The following is a 12,110-nucleotide window of genomic DNA, read 5'->3' on the forward strand; positions in this document are numbered from 1 at the left end:
TTCCCCCCAAATCTGCTCCTGCCTGGTTTTCCCCATCTCAGCAACCCCCTAGTTGCTGAAGCCCCAAATGCAGGAGTCAGTACTGACCCTACCTTCCCAGGCTCTCCACCTTTAACCTACCAGCAAGCTTATATCTACAGCTACCACCCTAGTGTAAGTCAGCATCTTCTCCCACTGGACCTCCTGCCATCTTCCCAATGGTCTCCGTGCTTCCACTCTCAACCTATTTATAATCAAGTTATTCAGAGACATCTTTTATAAACCTAAATCATTCCCCTAATCGACCCCCGCCCCCATAGCTTCCCATCAAATCTGGAATAAAATCCAAAATCCTTACCTTGTCCTCCAGGCATGACATGATCCTGTCCTGCAGACCTCTCTCGCCTGTCCAACCTCCGGAAGTCCCAACCACGCAGCAAACTCTTGGGTCCCACACGCTCTCGCCCCCTCTCTGTGCCCCGTCGTAATCTCTCTGCTTGGACCACTCTTCCCTCAAATGATCACACATCTGGCTCCTTCCTGTGTTATGCGTGCCTGGGTTTATGAATGACTTCCTCAAAGAAGTCTTTCCTAACTACCTCTCTTAACGTAGTTCCCTGGTTACGCCTTCTCACATCACTTCGCTTAATTTTCATCACAGTAGTGCTCACTTCCTGATACGGTCATCTCTGTCTACCCCCCTGACTAGAAGCTCCAGGAGAGCAGGGCCCTTGTCCAAGAGTGGCAGATGGGGGCTCAGTGAAAGTTACAGACTGAGTGAATAAATCCAACAAAGTGGAAATAAAGTCACGGGTAGAGGAAAGACTTTTGTGGTCGATACAACTGCTCTATTATGGTAGCAGACTTACTCATCCAGGGATGGAAATGAATCAATGTTTCCTAAAGATACAAAATTTTTCTCACCCAGTGCTTGCAAATAGACCAAAAGAAGGTAATGTGGAAACTGGGTTTTCTTGATTTGTGGGTCCTCCATTGTAGATCATAGTTTCTGGAGTGATGTAGGACATCTATATATATATATATCATCCTGAGAACACGGCACAAGCTCCAAATCACCAGTCACAAAATATCACAGGATTTGGTGATAACGGCCAGCACTCACTACCTGAAGTGTTTCATCTTCCTTCTCCTGACCTCAAATCTCACTTTGTGCCCCAATTTCTCTTTGTCACACATCTTTTCCTCTCCAGTAATTTCAAGTGTTATAATTACCAAAAAACCCACTCATGACTATGGTTTTATAAAATGCTAAAAACACAAAAGCCTGGAGTAAAAAGTGAAGCAGTGCCACTGCACCAAGCCCCCACCAATCCTACTTCTTTCCCAGAAATAACACTGTCAACCATTTTATTCCATCCAGACCTTTTTCTGTGAATTAACATACATATGTCAGATCAGAAGATATGTCTTATTTTCTTTTTTATATACACATGAGATCATAGTAAACATACTCTAAACATACCTTCTTTTTCTCTCAGCAACATGTCTTGAGGTATATATTCTTTTTTTTTTAATATTTATTTATTTATTTACTTACTTATTTATTTATGGCTGTGTTGGGTCTTCGTTGCTGCGTCAGGGCTTTCTCTATTTGCAGCAAGCGGAGGCTACTCTTTGTTGCAGTGCGCGGGAGGTAGCTCCTCTTGTTGCTGAGCATGGGCTCTAGGCACGCAGGCTTCAGTAGTTGCAGCACACGGGCTCAGTAGTTGTGGCTCACGGGCTCTAGAGCTCAGGCTCAGTAATTGTGGCGCATGGGCTTAGTTGCTCCGTGGCATGTGGGATCTTCCCTGATCAGGACTCGAACCCGTGTCCCCTGCATTGGCAGGCGGATTCTTAACCACTGCGCCACCAGGAAAGTCCCATTGAGGGTGTATATTCTTTACCTTAACTATTTTACCACTTTTTATGGTACAAATGTACCATAAGTTCTTAGCCAGACTCCTATTGATGAAACTTTTCAGTTTTTCACAATTATAAAATATACAGCAATGAACATCTTCATTCATGTTGCTTTTGATTGACTTTCTTTTACTAGATCTTTTCTTTCACTAGTGCCAATTTTAGTTCTGAGTCCATAGCCCATGATAATCTCACTATTTCCAAGAGGATGAAGCTATGTCAGTCATGTTTTATTCTCAATTTTCTGCACATCGTATCTGGTTTTGTGTGTGAGAGATGATTACAGATATGAAATCATATGAAAAACACACAACCTCAAACAAATGGTAAGCAGTAGTGATACCTGTGTTTTTATAAACAGTTTAAAGTTAATAATTCAAAGAGAGTGACGTTATTTATGAGCCTCCCAGATATGGAATCAACTGCACTGGGCAAAAACAGACTTCCTTATAAAAAGTAATTTTCAGAAGCAGATGCTTGTTCTACTTCCTTCTAGAAAGGTGTTCTTGCTTCACACAAATAGCCAGCAGCTGCTGGCTTTGCCAGGTTATAGAATAAGAACATTTTAGAGCTGGAATAGGCCCACAGAAATTCAAAGCCATATCTAAGGTCACAGCTGGGTAGTGGCAGAGAAAGGATGACAAGCCAGGTTGGACACTCATTAAGGAGCATGAGTTTCTCTGACATGCAGACTGACACAGAGGAGAGAGCAATGATTGGAAATAAAGTCCAGACCCTGGTGATGACAGATCATCTCCATTTCTTGATCTTTGGGGCAACAGATAATTCAGGAGATACCAAGATATGGTTGCTGGTTGTGTTGCTTATTGCCACATTGCTTGTAGACTGTTATTCAATTAAACCAATATTTATTGAGCGTCTACTACATGACTGGCAGTGTTTTTGTTCTGGTAGCACTGGGGTAACAGTGGTGACTAAAGTAAGTTTCCTGCCCTCCAGTAGCTTACATTCTGGTGGAGGGGAGACAGGGACTAAACACATTCATAAATTTCAGGCACTGACTGGCAGCAGGTAACATGGGTCTAAGGAATGCCTGGCATCTTCTCAAAGTCCTTCCCACTGTCACAAATGAGCTCCCTTGAATCAGAGATGCTTAGTTGCAAAGATAAAATCAATTTCCAAACACATTTTAAAGGAAGAGAAAGCCAGTTGCAAAGCTTACTGTCATTTCTATTGAGATTTTCCTACTGAAGGTAAACACGGGCCAGATTACTAGTTAACACATGTGCAGCAGCAAAGGCCCTAGACAAAGGAAAGACTCCAGGACTCGACCCGCAACACCCCAAGTCATTCTGGAAGGTGCCTGAGCACTGGAGTCATTGGTCCCATTGAGAATGACTGCATTACTAGGGACACTGCTGAGATACAGTGTCCGCTGCAAAGATGTAACCTTTGCAAGAGGGGCGGATCACTCACCGTGAACCTCTATAGAGACCTGCAAGACAAAAGTCTTGCAGACCATAAGCAGCCAGCATTTTGATGGTAGCGAGACGGCTTTAGCTCCTAATACCCCTAACAATCTTAAAGATACTCCAGGGCTAGGAGCAAGCATGTCAGGTTTAGGATTTAGGACTTTCTCTGCCTCAGCACTAGTACCTGAATACATTCCTGGGAGCATCAAAGACTCATCTTAAATGTTACCTTCTCTGTGAGGCCTCCCTGGTCACCCTGTAAATAATGGCAACTGCCCCTCCCCCGTAGTTCCTCTCCCCCTTCGCAACTATCTTTCTCTCCTTACTCCTCAGCACTAATCTTCATTTCATTTAACCTCAGTGACTAACACCCACTAGAATGTAAAATCTTTGAGGGCATTTCAAAAGCTTTTAATTTTCTTCACTGATCTGTCCCTAGTATCTAGAACAGGGGCATATCATAGGTACTCACTAAATATATTGAGTATATGAATAAAAGAATGAACAAACTAACCAACAGTACCTAAGCATGGTTATATTAGTTATTTCCGTTGCCCAAGAAAGGAAGCCAAGAACAGATGTCACCCTGTAGAAGAAACTGGAGATCACGACCTAAAATATCTGCCAACCATTTCCTTAGAATAAAGGGTGTTAGAGAAGAGAAATCACAAACAAGAGTTGAGGGTAAAAGGTCAAATTCATTTCTCTCAGTTTTATGGTGTCTTACTGAGCATGCCAGGTAAGAGACAAAAGCAAGCAGAGAATGAAATGATCTTTAACCACAGCATGTGAGCTCTTTGGTTAACACAGACCCCAGAACCTCTTCCCATCTTTCTGTATCTACTTCCCTTCATGCTTTGACTTTAAGCAAAGGCTAATGTCCCCCCAAGGATGTCTACAGACTCAAGCGATCACAGATCACACAGAAACCTTTAAGATGCCCAATAATGCAACTCCATAGCTTCTATAACAGTGGCCAGGAATCAGAGTAAACGGCAGTTTTGAGACAGCTGCACCTTCACTGCACATGTGCTGAATGCTGTGTTCTCATACGAAAAGCACCAGGAAGGTAACAGTGCCGTACCACAATGGTGGCTGGTGGCATCCCACGACTCCTCTCCGTCCAACTCAACCTTTGGCAATGACCCTTCATTTTGAAGGTCTGTTGTCAGAAGAACACAGAGGAAGGACAGAAAGCAGGGTGGGGTGGGAAGGGGAAGACCCAGACAGGAAAAAGGTCAAGGAAACCCAGGTATTTGCCTAAGAAAACTGCAGGGTTGCACAAGATGCACAAATGACTAACTTTCTGTGTTCACTGCATATGTCACACTTACCACTCTCGTTCTGCACAATGAAGATTTATGATATTTCGGGTGTTATTAGGCCAATTTGGGAACTGAAATGCAGACCTTTAGGGGACTTGCCCAAAGTCTCACCATTAGTAATCAGCAGAAGTAGAATAAAAATAAAAGTCCAACACCTGATCCAAAGTTCCTTCCACTGGTATTTACATGTTCCATTTGGGCTGAAATTAGCAGGATATTTTCAATTTCTTTAGCAAAGTAATTTTAAGAATTTCCCCATCAGAATTGTCACAAAGCATGGGATTAATAACCACACAGCTACATATATTTGATCCCATGCCTTTAGAACAGTTGTCCCCAGAATTTCATATGACTTCCTACTTGTAAAAAAAAAAATCGTTGCATTTACATCTCCAATATAGGACTATTTACTTATAAACCTTACATATACACAGATATTCTAATGCATTGTATAATTATAAAGCATCATTGAAAAGATGCAAGAACATAGCATTTTGTTCTTGTTTTCCAATGAATCATCTTGTACCCTAGAGGTACATAACTTCCACTTTGGGGATCACTGCTCAAGTAATGCTTAACTCAAAAATCAATAACAGGGACTTCCCTGGTGGCACAGTGGTTAAGAATCCGCCTGCCAATGCAGGAGACACGGGTTCAAGCCCTGGTGCAGGAAGATCCCACATGCCGCGGAGCAACTAAGCCCACAAGCCACAACTACTGAGCCCGTGCACCACAACTACTGAAGCCTGCGCACCTAGAGCCCGTGCTCTGCAACAGGAGAAGCCACCGCAGTGAGAAGCCCACGCACTGCAACGAAGAGTAGCCCCCTCTCGCCGCAACTAGAGAAAGCCCACGCATAGCAGCGAAGACCCAACGCAGCCAAAATATAATTTGAAAAAAAGAAACAATAAAAAACATCAATAACAAAAAAGACTTATACATGAATATAATTCGATAACTAAATAAGACTTAGAAAAATATTAATACAAAAATTTACCCAAAGTAAGGGTGGGTACCTGCACTTGAAAGATAGCTAGATTCCCATATTTGGGCAAAATAAAACGGGGAGCCATATTATTGATAGAAAACGGTCTGACAGTTCCTCAGATGGTTCAACATCCAGTTACCATTTGAACAAGCAATTCCACTCCTGGCTATATACCCAAGAGAAATGAAAGTATATGTTACCACAAAAACTTATACATGAATTTTAAAAATCGAGATGTAATTGACATACAGCCCTGTATAAGTTTAAGGTTTACAGCATAATGATTTGATTTACATACACTGTGAAGCAATTTTCACAGTATGTTTAGTGAACTTCCATCCTCTCATATAGGTACAAAATTAAAGAAATAGAAAAAAACTTTTTTTCTTCTGATGAGAACTCTTAGAATTTACTCTCTTAACCATTTTCATATATAACATACAGAAGTGTTAATTATATTAATCATGTTGTACATTACATCGCTAGCACTTATTTGTGTTATAGCTGGAGGTTTGTACCTTTTGACTGTCTTCATCCAATCCCCCTCCCCTCCCCCTCCAATCTCATCACTGACAACCACAAGTCTGATCTCTTTCTCTATAAATTTGTTTGTTTTTGAAGTATAATTGACCTACAACACTATGTTAGTTCCTGTTACAAAACAGTGATTTGATGTTTCTTTACCTACATGAATGTTAATGGCAGTATTATTCATAATAGCTAAAAAGTGGAAACAACCCAAATGTTCATCGATTGAAAAATGGATAAACAAAGTACACTACAGCCATATAATGTAATATTATTCAGCCATAATAAGGGAAGTACTAATGCATGCTACAACATGGATGAGCCCTGAAAACACCCTACTAAGTAAAAGAAGCCAGTGACAAAAATATTTCTTATGTATTTATTTATTTATGAATGAATGAAATGTCCAGAATAGGCAAATCCATAGGACAGAAAGTAGATTAGCAGTTGCTTTGGGGGATGGGAAGATAGGGGGTAACAGGTAAAAGGTATCTTTCTGAGGTTCTAAATGTTCTCAAACCAGCTGTGGGAATTCTGGCACATACCTGTGAAGACGCTAAAACCACTGGATTGTACACTTTAATTGGGTGAATTCTATGTTACGTCAATTCTATCTCAATCTCAATAATGCTGTTGAAAAAATGAAATGGGCCAAGTACCCATCTCCCTTCAAAAAGGTCTGGAAAGACTACAGAGCACTGGTATTTTGTGGGCCACAGGGATCAAAGGAGCACAAGCTGTAAGTCAGGCTGAGAACAAAAGCACTGAAAGCTAAAAGGGGAAAAAGAGAGTAGATACAGGGAGTACGGAATAAATGTCCCTGAAGTAGGCATGGAGAAGGGAGAGAGTAAGTAGAAGTGAAAATGCCATGACTGAACTATGTAGGAAAAAAAAAAAAAACCCAAGGGAGAGTAAGGACAATACCATCGGCATGATGGCTGAATAACGGGGCACTGATTGTCTACACTGAGGGCTCCAAGCGTCCACCCTTATCTTTACACAAGCACTGCAGGGGAGGTTCTGCTGGTCCCAATTTAGAGATGGGAAAACAAAGTCAAAGAGATTAAGTATCATGGTCATGTTTGGTTAAGTGCCTATCTTTTAGACATATATACAGAAGGATTTGGAAATAATTGATAGAATTTCTTGAATTTGCTTTAAAATAAAACAGTGCCAGTGGGGGGATATGGATGAAACACAATTGGCCACGTTGATCATTGTTGAAGGTGGGAGAAGGGCACATGGACCGTTCTCTCTACTTAATGGTTGAAATTTTCCATAAGAAAATTCCCAAGTTAAAAAAAGACCTTCAACATGTGCTATATCTGTCCGTGTGTCCCTAAGTTACCTCTCTGACCTCCTTATCTACCTCTGTACCCCTACACCTCTATACCCCTCTGCAACCCTACACCACTATACTCCTCCACACCCATACACCCTTCTACCCCCCTGTCTTACTCAAATTTACCTTTGGGTTGAGAATTTCCCTATCACCCTGTTAAAAACTGCATCCCTACAAGTATACACTATCCCCATTTACTGCTTTTTTTTTTTTTTGCCACACTGCACAGCATGTGGGATCTTAGTTCCCTGACCAGGGATTGAACCCGTGCTCCCTGCAGTGGAAGCGTGGAGTCTTAACCACTGGACCACCAGGGAAGTACCTGCCCTGTTTCTTTTTCCAAAGCACTCATCCTCTGAGAGCATTCATCATCATCGGTTCATTACTAACACTTAGATGGCATTTACTATGTGCCTGACACTGTTCTAGGCTTTCTACACACACACACACACACACACACACACACACACACACACACACACCTGATCCTCCTAACAAGCTATGAGGTAGATATGACAACACTGTCTTTAGTTTACAGATGAGAAACTGAGGCACAGTTAGTCAGTGGAGCCAGTTTCCCGCCCAGGCAGTCTCGCGCCAAGTCCACATTCTTACCTACAACAGCACAGGGGTGAAGGGAAGACCTTTAAATAGCACAGATCCAAACATCACTCCAGATCATCAAAATTCACCAAGCACGGACTGGCTGCTGTGAGCCTGGCCACATCAGTAACACTGACACGGTTCCCTCCCTCAGCCCAAATCTCCATCAAGACCACAGTCTAAATTAAGAGTGAGAACCGCCCCCCCCAAAAAAAGATTTTACATAGGTCACAGGGCAGTTCAAATGATTTGACAACTGAACTGTATTGTTTAAAATAGCCTTAATATAAGCATATACAGAAGTTCAAGTTCCCTCACCTACCAGATTTAAACTGGCTGTCCCAAAAGCTGTCTTCTAAGAACAATTGCCAAAGAAAGAAAGAGAGGATAGGGAAGTAACTTACATATATTTTCAGGACTCGGTTGTTCTCTGACCCACTATAGCTTGTTGGAATAAAATGATGTAGAATGTGAGGATTAAAAAACAAACAAACAAAAAAACCCCTCCATCCTCCAATTTTCATCACCTGAACTCAACCAGAGAAAAGCATGTGCTGGCTGTGAGTGTTATTCAATGTTACTTGCCAGAAAAACTTTGAGGTCTAATTTGCATTTATCTCTTTTAATAAATGTAATGCTAAGGATCCAAGAACAGAACTAAAGAATTTTTTAAAACAATTTTCGAACATAATTGTTGGGTAAATCACATTGTGTGTAGTCTCCTCCAGCTTTTACTCATTTGCCACCTGCCAGCCTACTGTTAACCGATGACAAAAACACTTTGAAACTTCCCTTTACATGCTGAGAAGTATTTCTTTCACAGTTCACACTCCATGTTCAGGTGAGAAATAAAGCGTTCACTCAATTTGGGATTATCATCACTATTTTGTGGATGAGAAAACCGAGGCTCAGAAAAAGGAAGTAAAGACCACACAGCAACTTGGCAGCAAGCTCAGGGTCCTGGATCCCTGCTCCAGAGCCCTTAGTCTCACTCCTGACTGCCTGTATGTGTGGGAGAAAACCCAGCGCAGAAGTTAAGAAACAAACACAAGAGTACCAATCAAATGTAATTGTTATGCCAATCTGAGAGAAATTCCTCACTACTAGCTGTGTGACCTTGGGCAAGGCACTCAACGTCTCTGTGCTTCAGTTTCTTTACAGACTTTTGTGAGAACTAAATGGATTGTAACACGGAGTCTGGCACACAATAGTCTATAAAAGTTAGCTTTATTATCACCCTTTGTGTTATTTGATAAAGATTTACAGTTCTGTATGAGACAATCTAGTTTTATTTCCCAATCTCTTAAATGAGTCATCTTTCAACTCCTTTCAGTTAAAATGGAAAAGCCAGCCAGAGGTCTTGTTTGGTATCATGAAAAGATACAATATGACATACAGGCTCTAGTACTGCTCATGTTTATAGCCTCTGGAAGGCTGGACACGCTTATCTCAAATGGACTGCTTAAATTTTAACAGTAACACAACCAACCATGCGAATCTCTCCTTTCAGTATTAGATATATGAATCTAAATTTAGTAATAAGAGAAATTATCCTAACTTGTCCTTGCTATTATGTGCTATGATTTGTGTGGGAAACATTTCCTGAGCTCTTTACTTAGCTTCCTCTAAAGGCATTCGAATTAAAATGCTTATTCTTGGATGTCTATCCTTGGCTCTGACAGAATTTTCCCCGCGTCAGAAAACAAGAACTCCAACTTCAGAAAGCCAGCAATGCTTTCAGAGCTAAACCTGACCTCCCGAAGAACATGTCCAATCAAGTCTAACCCCCCAGCCGCTCCAACAAAGACTTTCAACTTTCGTGCACTCTCCGAGCACCTCCCCCGCTTTGTACCCGCCCTAAAGAAGCTGATGAACAAGGCAAAGTTCCTGTCCCCTGATGTCACACTGTGCTGGGCAGTTTCACGATGGCTGTGCCGTGAAGAGGAACTGCAACAAGAGATTGAGAAACCGACACAACTCGCCCCTCTGACAGGTAACCAGGAAAACGCCCGCACTGCCGCGAAGTTTCTGCCTTAACTCGGCTATGAGCAAGGTTCCGTTGGTGGCCAGGAAAAAGGCGTGGGCAGCAATGCTTAATTTGTACAAACCACACTTTATACTTTTCAAAATACCACCCTGCCTCCAATTCTCTTCCAAACCACCCGGTGAGGTGGGGCAGGAATCATCCCCACAGCTTCTCACACAAGCAAACTGAAGTTCAACGAGGTTTCCTGACTTGCTGAGACCTCACTGCTATTCGGCCTCAGGACAGGGTCCAAGAAACCCAAGTCTGCCGACCCTCAGTCCTTTGCACTTTGCCTGCACATCTTCAATTTAAAGATCCTTCCAAATTGCACTGGCATAACACAGGGCAGCTCTCGAATATCCCCTTTCCTTTGAGTCTTCGTGCCCATTAAGGCTAAAGGACCCCTCTTCTGAAGGTCCTCTACCTTCTCCAAGCCGACAGCATCAATTTCGCAGGAGGTCGGTAGCAAACCTCCCGCGCGGCCACGGGCAGGCGGGGTGAGGGTGACACGCAGCATCCGCTTTCCCCGCTGCAATCTCAGCAGGTGGATGTCACACCTGGCGCCCGGACGAAACCTTGCGCGGCGCTTTCGCGCTCTAACCTAGTTCAGTTAAAGCAGCCAAAAGTTGCTTGCCACCAGGTTTGGGCGTGTTAGGCGCGTGCTCCTCCGCGGGCCTTCGCCTGCCGGGTGGGCGCTTTTTGTGGAACCGGGAGAAGCCACCGAGTCCGGAGCCCAGCGTCCAGGACCACGCAGGGCGCAGGATTCGCGCTGAGAGTCGCCCTGCGCAAAAGTGCCTGGTGATCCGGCTCCTGCGCCCCTCCGGCCCCAAGCCGAGCACAGGGTGGTCCCCACCCTCACCCCCTGCACGGCAACTCCACAAAAATCCGCCACCCTTACCCAGATGCCCCCTCCTACCTTCTCCCTGGGGCGGGCGGGACTGGGCACTGCCCTGACCTACCTTGGGGTCCCCCGAGTCTCCGCTCTGCTCTCGCCTATCTGGAGTCCCTCCCAGCCCCCCACTCCAGCTGCCTCCCCCTCTCCCCCCGCCTCCCGCAGCTCTCGCGTCCCCGGCGCCGCCGGGCTCAACCAAGCGGCGGAAAACCATGTGGGCGCCGCGCGGCGTCTCCTCTCTGGCGCGGCTCCGAGCCGCGTGGCGCGGTCACTGCGCCCCCCAGCGGCCGAGAGAGGGAGCGAGGAGGGGGGAAGCGGCGCCCTGACGCCGCCACCCCCATCTCCCCGCGCCAACCAAAAAATCCGGGGCTCCGGCAGCGATCCTAGAAGCTCCCCAGGGAAGCGAAGCGCCACTCCCCGGCCTGCTGCCCGCGGGGAGACGCCAAAGAGGCGAGCTGGAAGCCACTCGGGCCCCCTGCGCTCCCCCCGACACCGGGCCCTGGGTGATGCGGGCTGGGGACCGCCCGAGCAGCTGTGCTCCCTTCTCCCTCGGTTCCCTCCGGAAATCCCACCCTACCCCTCGCTGGGGGCCCAGATGGAACGGCGCTTTCCGGGGTCGAAACGAGATAATCACACACCTGGCGGACTTAAATGTCCAACCCCAAAGCTCAAAGCATTGGTCTTTAGCGTCAGTGCAATTGCCTGAAATGATGATCTTCCTTAGTAATTTGGATTCAAGTCTGCACTGCAATCAATGGGCCCAGCGGGGACCTGCAACTTACCCGGAGCGCGAGCCGCGTCTTTCTGACCTCAGCGGGCTGCTCCCCGCGGAACCCCACTCCGAGGACGCCACCGCCAGCGTTCGTCCAACCTAATCGTCCTTGACCGCTTGCAGCGAGGGTTTGGAAACCCATCACAGCTGTGCCGCGCAGAGCACGCAGATCGCGGTGGAGGCTGGCGAGAAGCAGCCAACCAATACAGAAAGTTTTCACAAATAGAAACCTAAGCCCTGACAGTACGGCTGAGTGCACGACGTCCCCCGGCCCCTAGGGAGCTTCAGCGCGCTCCAGCAGC

At 45.0% G+C, this 12,110-nt stretch overlaps 1 protein-coding gene across 4 annotated transcripts in view; it reads right to left on the minus strand.

The window, feature by feature from the left end:
- The window catches only part of RUBCNL (rubicon like autophagy enhancer), a 38,056-nt gene extending 26,149 nt beyond the window's left edge, over positions 1-11,907 (minus strand). Inside the window, exon 1 of one of the 4 annotated variants that reach the window (XM_057533203.1) lies at positions 11,819-11,907. The gene's annotated coding sequence lies outside the window, so the exon portion shown is untranslated. Of the gene's footprint in view, positions 1-337; positions 6,164-11,103; positions 11,150-11,818 lie in introns of those variants that run through there. The other 3 variants (XM_057533205.1, XM_007186837.3, XM_007186836.3) reach the window with 3 other exon arrangements.
- Positions 11,908-12,110: the final 203 nt, after the last annotated feature.

The sequence above is a fragment of the Balaenoptera acutorostrata genome, chromosome 18 (genome assembly GCF_949987535.1).
Source record: "Balaenoptera acutorostrata chromosome 18, mBalAcu1.1, whole genome shotgun sequence".
Classification (NCBI taxonomy): Eukaryota; Metazoa; Chordata; class Mammalia; order Artiodactyla; family Balaenopteridae; genus Balaenoptera; species Balaenoptera acutorostrata.